The sequence below is a fragment of the Thamnophis elegans genome, chromosome 13, assembly GCF_009769535.1.
Source record: "Thamnophis elegans isolate rThaEle1 chromosome 13, rThaEle1.pri, whole genome shotgun sequence".
In the NCBI taxonomy this organism is placed as follows: domain Eukaryota; kingdom Metazoa; phylum Chordata; class Lepidosauria; order Squamata; family Colubridae; genus Thamnophis; species Thamnophis elegans.
This window is the reverse complement of record NC_045553.1, coordinates 1021667-1028930: the sequence shown is the minus strand read 5'-3', so window position 1 is coordinate 1028930 and position 7264 is coordinate 1021667. Positions and strand designations below refer to the sequence as shown.

General features: G+C 43.8%; 1 pseudogene; it reads left to right on the top strand.

Moving 5' to 3' along the window:
• Window positions 1-5640: 5640 nt before the first annotated feature.
• Window positions 5641-5776, top strand: LOC116517271 (annotated as a pseudogene).
• Window positions 5777-7264: the final 1488 nt, after the last annotated feature.

Here is a 7264-nt window from a genome sequence, read left to right as displayed (position 1 = left end):
GGGGAGGAGGAGAAGGAATCCCCTCAGCTGTGGGGTCGTTGAAGGCCCCAGACTCCGGGGAGGGGGGGTGGATCTCTTTTGGGGGGGGGGAATCGCCTCAGCTTTGATTTCCGTGATATGATTAATATTATTTATTAAAGTAACAGCCGTGTCTATGACAACCATCAATTCCCAAATTTGGATGGGGTGTGTGTGGGGGGGGGTGGGGGGGTTTGTCCCCTCAACTCTGATTAAAATTATAACTAACAGTCACCAATAAAGCCCACCGGCTCTTAGATTTGATTGTGAGGCGTTCAACTTATTATTATTATTAAAATAATAATATTTATGAAAGCCATCAATTCCCAAATTTGGATGGTAAAATTTGTGTGTGGGGGGGGGGATTTGTCCCCTCAACTCTGATTATTATAACTAACAATCATCAATAAAGCCCACCGACTCTAAAATTTGATTGTGAGGCGTTCAACTTATTATTATTATTATTAAAGTAATAATATTTATGAAAGCCATCAATTCCCAAATTTGGATGGTGTGTGTGTGTGGGGGGGGGGGGAATTTGTCCCCTCAACTTTGATTAAAATTATAACTAACAGTCACCAATAAAACCCACCGGCTCTTAAATTAGATTGTGGGGCATTCAACTTATTATTATTAAAGTAATAATATTTATAAAAGCCATTATTCCCCCAATGTGGCTGTGGGGTAGGGGGGGTTGTCCCCTCAAAACTCTTTTGAGTATTATAATATTATAAGTGTTCAACCAACAGGGATCAGTGAAGGTCACCGACTCTTAAATTTGGGTCTGTGAGGAGTGATCCCTTCAACTTTGGAATATTATTATTATTATTAATATTCAACTAATAGCAATATTTACCAAATATTTACGGAGTCCTTCGGGATTGGGGGGGGCATATAAATTTTGATAATAAATAAAGCCACTAACTCCTAATTTGGAAATGTGAAGTGTTATCCGTTCAGCTTTGACAATAATTACTATTATTTATGAAAGTTATTGATTTGAGGATGCATCTCCTCAGCTCTGGTTCTCCTTCCAATACTTAAAACCCAAAGGTTCTTAATTGAAGATCTGTGATACCCTCAACTCTATTATTTATATCCAAACAATAGCAATATTTATGAAAACCACCCACTCCTAAATTTTCAACTCTTAATTTGGATCTGCAATGGATTATCCCAAATTGTCAGGTTGGGCCAATAGTGGGCTCAATGGACAGAATATAGAACAGCCTGATGAGAAATGGGCCCTGATCAATACTTCCAAAGTGATAACTAAAAGATGGCTAAAATATCTGCATATCTTAAGCACCACTCAAACGAGAGATATAAACGAGACTGGGGAAAAAATGGATTGATTATATACAAAATAAATACAGGACTAAGAAATTCCAGATAGCTTACGATTAAGATAAAGAATATGATGAGGGGTGTTAGATTTTAATGTATTATGATTGCACATGTATACTGTTTTCTCTTATTTTTTCTTTAAAACTAGGATATGTTAAGTATATTGATATGGAAGCATAAATACCATCAACATAGAATGGAGTTTGCTCAGAAGCTGAAATACACCAATAAAAGGAAGAGTGGGAAACAGAAGGGAGAAGAAAGATGGGAAGAGAGGGACAGGAGAGAGGATAAGGGGGGGAGATGAGGATAAGGAGGAGTGGAATGAAGAGAGAGGAGAAGGAGAAAGGAAGGGGAAGTAGAGTAGGAAAGGATGATGGAGGGAAGAAAGGAGGTAGGAGAGAGGTAGAAGAAAGAGGTGTATGGAGAGCAGAAGAGCCAATAATGGGTTTCTATCTTTCTGGGTGTTGATGACAAGAGGAACTGATGTAATTACTACTTAATACAATAGGATACTGGCTATGTAATAGTATACATGTGATTGTATGTTATGAAAATGGAAAATAAAAAAGTATTTGACAAAGTGATAACTTTTGACAACTGAATTCAGCAGGAGATTCAGAGATGCCGCGTGGTCATTCAGATTTCTGTAGGGTGGATGCAGATGCTACTCTAGTGTTTCATGTTGCATGTTGAAAACTGTTCCCGTAAGAGGAGATCCAGCTGTTGGGGGTATGTGAGCCCCACCTTTCATATTCACACCTGGATCCCAGGTCACGACAGTGAAAGAAAAATCCTTTATTAGGATAAATCTGCCAAGCAAAATGACTTTCTTTAGCTCTCTTTTGACATTTGCACAGTTTCTTTTTATTTCTTACATATTACATATACAAATTACATATAATCAGCTGATTCTTTTTTTTTTTTTTTGCTTTAGTTTTCTTTCAAGTTAAAGAACTATGTTGTTTGAGTGGAAAACAAATTACAGAAATACTGAATTAAACTTGCTACCTGGTTAGGAACTGGAAGGTAACACTAATTTGAGTTTGCTTTTTCATTTTTTTCAGAATCTGTTTCAGTTGCATCTCGGTAAGGTCCAAGCTAAGATTTCTCCTGTGCAGCAAGACAGGTAAGATGATCTGCCAGCCCAGATAAAACGGCCATGTGAATTTAATAATTTGCATGTTTCTCAGCCTTAAACTCTGGGAATTAAAGTCCGTGCAGTTTAAAGTGCCCAAGGTTGAGAAACAGGGCTGAGATCTTATCTGGTCTCCAAAGGTTAATTCCAAGTAGTATAATTCTGAGTAAGGTGGCATCATATAGACTGGAGCTTCTGATACAGCAGGAAAATTTTCACCAAAGTATAATATACAGCCTTTAAATGTGCAGGCAGGTCATCTTTTGTACCCAAACCTTTAAAAAATGCGTTCAGAAGGTTAAAAAGTAAAGGATACGAGTCTCTGTTCCTGCTGCCTAGCAACTCAGACAGCAGACAAAGCAAGGCTAAATGGGCAGGTATATATGCAGATGAGCTGCAACATAGCATTGTGGTAGCAAACCTGGGAGGAGTGAGAGGATGGGGGCAGAAGACAAATTTCCTTCTTGGATCCCAAACAGCAAGTCTGCCCTATGATTACATTATGATTATGTCTGTTCTGGAGGACTGGAAGGTGCTGAGCTATAGTCACCGTGGGCTTGAGGGCAGAGGCGAGGAGGGGCAGCGAGGCAGCCGTGCAACCCCAACTCATACTTACCTGGCAGGGGAGATGCCATGATTATGGTGCCTGTGTTGCTAGAGGCAGTAGCCAGGTTGGTGGTCGAGTTCCCCAGGTTATTGGTATTGGGGGACTTTAATTTGCCGTCTCCTGGTGAACACTCAGATGGGGCACAGGAGTTCATGGCCTGCATGACAACCATGGACTTGACCCAAGTAGTTCAGGGTCTAACTCACATGCTCGGCCTTGTATTTCTCTCGCGGCAGTGGAGATGTGATCTTGAGTTAAGGGGAATAGAGACCTTGCCCTTGTCATGGTCAGATCACTCCTTGCTAAGGCTTGACTTCAGGATGTTACTCCCCCATTGCAGGGAGGTGCAGCCGATTAAGTGGTTGCGCCTGATGGACCCGGTGGGATTTCAGAGGGAGCTTGTCCACAATCTTTGGTCGCTGCCTGGAATGTTGCGGCGGCTAAGGCACTGGATCGGATTGCGCCTTTGAGGCCTCTCCGCGGCACTGGATCCAGGAGGGCACCTTGGTTTACTGAGGAACTCCGGGAGATGAAGCACCAAAAGAGACGCCTAGAGCGACGCTGGAATCTGATCGAGCACTATTAAGAGCCTTTTATCAGGACTTACCTAGTTGCGATACGGGCGGCAAAATGTACACATTTTTCCGCTCTTATTGCATCCACGGAATTCGTTCAGTTTCTGTCGGATAAAATCACTCAGATTCGGACAGACCTGGACTCCGCTTGGGCAGTAGCAGCCGAGATGCCGAGGGTTAGTCTTAGTCGGATTTTCTGGGATGAGTTCGAATTTGTCACCCCTGAGGAAGTGGACAAGGCCATGGGAGCGATGAGTGCCTCCATCTGTTTACTGGACCCATGCCCCTTCTGGCTGGTTTCGACCAGCAGAGAGGTGACACGAGGCTGGCTCCAGACGATTACTAACGCATCTTTGCAGGAGGGGTCTTTCCCGCAACCATTAAAGGAAGCAGTGGTAAGACCCCTCCTCAAGAAGCCTTCCCTGGACCCAGGTATTTTGAAAAACTATTGTCCTGTCTCCAACCTTCCTTTTCTGGGGAAGGTTGTTGAGAAGGTGGTGGCGCTTCAACTCCGACGGACCTTGAATGAAGCAGATTATCTAGATTCCTTTCAGTCCGGTTTCAGGCCTGGGTACAGCACGGAAACCGGTTTGGTCGCCCTGACCGATGATCTCTGGCGGGCCAGGGATAGAGGACATTCCTCTATCCTGGTGCTTCTTGACCTCTCAGCGGCCTTCGATACCATCGACCACGGTATCCTTCTGCGACGCCTGGAGGAGGTAGGAGTGAGAGGCACCGTTTTGAGGTGGTTCTCCTCCTACCTCTCGGACAGGTCGCAGTCGGTGTTGGTCGGGGGGCAAAGGTCGACCTCTGGGCCCCTCAAATGTGGTGTGCCACAGGGTTCGGTCTTGTCCCCCCTCCTATTTAACACCTACATGAAGCCGCTGGGTGAGATCTTGCGACAGCATGGGATAAAGTACCACCAATACGCAGATGATATACAACTGTATCTGCCCTGTGCCAGCTCAGTGTAGCAGCGGACGTGATGTGCCGATGCCTGGAAGCTGTTAGGATCTGGATGGGGGTGAACAAACTTGTGCTCAATCCCAATAAGACTGAGTGGCTTTGGATGTTGCCCCCGAAGGGCAGCCTAGACAGTCCATCCTTAAACCTGAGGGGTGAAAATTTACACCCCTCAGAGGGGGTCCGCAATTTGGGGGTCCTCCTGGATTCGCAGCTGACACTAGAAAATCATCTGTCTGCTGTGACCAGGGGGGCCTTTGCCCAGGTTCGTCTGGTGCACCAATTGCGGCCCTATTTGGATCGGGAGGCACTTCAAACGGTCACTCACGCCCTCGTTACCTCAAGTCTGGATTATTGCAACGCGCTCTACATGGGGCTACCCTTGAAAAGCGTTCGGAGACTGCAGCTAGTCCAGAATGCGGCCGCACGAATAATATTAGGTGTACTGAGGTACACCCATGTTACACCTGTCCTACGCGAGCTGCACTGGCTGCCAATTGGTCTCCGAACGCAATTCAAGGTGTTGGTTATTACCTTCAAAGCCCTACATGGCTCAGGGCCAATGTACCTTCGAGACCGCCTACTGCCACATACCTCCCAGCGGCCAATAAGATCCCACAGATTGGGCCTCCTTCAGATGCCATCAGCCAGACAATGTCGGCTGGCGGGCCCCCGAAGGAGAGCCTTCTCTGTGGCTGCTCCGACTCTATGGAATCAGCTACCCCCGGAGATCCGGACCTAACCCACTCTCATGGCCTTCAGGAAAGCTGTAAAAACCTGGCTGTTCCGGCAGGCCTGGGGGCTGTTGACCTCACTGTTGAGGTCCAGCCCCGATTAGAATGAATGCAACTGGTTTTGTGATTTTAAACTGTCTTTTTTTTCTTATTTATTTTTCCTTCTCTTTTTTTTTTTCCTTCTTTTTTGTAAGCTGCCCGGAGTCCTTCGGGATTGGGCAGCATATAAATTTTAATAATAAATAAATAAATAAATAAATAATGAAGGTGGTTTTCCCAGGGTGAGGCTCATCCATTGCACTCCGGGTGTGCTGACCCCTGCGATTTCCCCAAATGCGGGAAACTCGACTGCATAATTTGTGGTAGTGGGGGACTGCGTTCACGCTTTCCCCTGATTCTCCTGGTTCAAAAGACAGAAAAGTTCTTTTTATAATTTCTTCTTTGTTGGGGCTTTTGTGATAGCGATATCCTTCTCTGATACGGAGCTACATGGGAAAGTGACACGGAGCTTAAGATGGCGATAGTGTTTCTTCATTTCTTTTCTTTTTTTTTTGAGAATATTTTATTTCCATTTTCATTTTCATAACACACACTCACATGTATACTATACATAGCCAACACCATACAGCATTAAACAATAATTACATCAGTTCCTCTTGTCAACAATGCCCCAGAAAATAGAAACCCATTATAGCTCTTCCGCTCTCCATACACCTCTTTCTTCCACCACCCTCCAACTTTCTACCTTCCCTCCATCATCCCCCCTCTACCCTACTTCCCCTCCCCCTCTACCACTCCTCTCTCCACCTCCACTCCCCTCCTTCCTTCTCACCTTTCCCTCCCACCCTCTCTCCCATCCCTCTCTGCCCATCTTTCTTCTTTCCCACTCCTCCTCTCCTTGGTGTATTTCCGCTACATGTCAATATACTTGGCCTATCCTATTTTTAAAGAAAGAGTAAAAAAAAAACAGTATACATGTGGAGTCAAATTACATTGAAATCTAACACATCTTACCTAACCTGATATATATACCTCCCTCCCCCCGACCCCCCACAACCTCCCCCCCCCCCCGACTTCCCAGAACCCGTACACGGTATAGATTTTTAACAAACACAGTCTAAGATATATTGAGAAAAAAAGAATAAAAGATTAATAACATCTTTACATTGAACTTAGCTCCTCCTTGCTAAACTAACTTTAAACAATTTAAATCATTCCTGATCTTAAGCATAGGCTATCTGGAATTTCTTAGTCCCGTATTTATTTTGTATATAATCGATCCATTTTTTCCAGTCTCGTTTATATCTCTCATTTGAGTGGTCTTTAAGATATGCAGATATTTTAGCCATCTCAGCTAAATTTGTGACTTTCAATGTCCATTCTTGAATTGTAGGCAAGTCTTCCTTCTTCATTTCTTATCAACAGTATCTGCCTGGCTTTCAATTGATGTCTTTTTCCTAAAGATTTGCGAAGGAGCCCCTCTTGAATTTCACGTCTCAAGAATCTTTGTATTGCATAAATGGTCAGCAGATGGGAAATTAGGAGAAAATAAACAGAATAAAAAGGTGTGGATATATTTTCATCACTTTTTGGTACATTCAGTGTGAAGTTAAAAAAAAAAGAATAGAAAATCAAGCAAAGGGAACAATCCAACAATGGAAATCACCAATAATAGCAGTTTCTTTTTAAAGAAGAACGCAAGGAAGAAAATTATTGTGCACAATATTATTGTGTGGATGCAAAGATGAATAATAAAACACATGAAAAGTGACATTTGTTGAAGTAAACTCTTGTTCAATAATAAAGAGGAGGGGGAGCTCGGCTCCATCTCAGCTCAACGGAGCCACATGAAGGGATTTTGGTGGTCCCTCCCTCCCCTCCT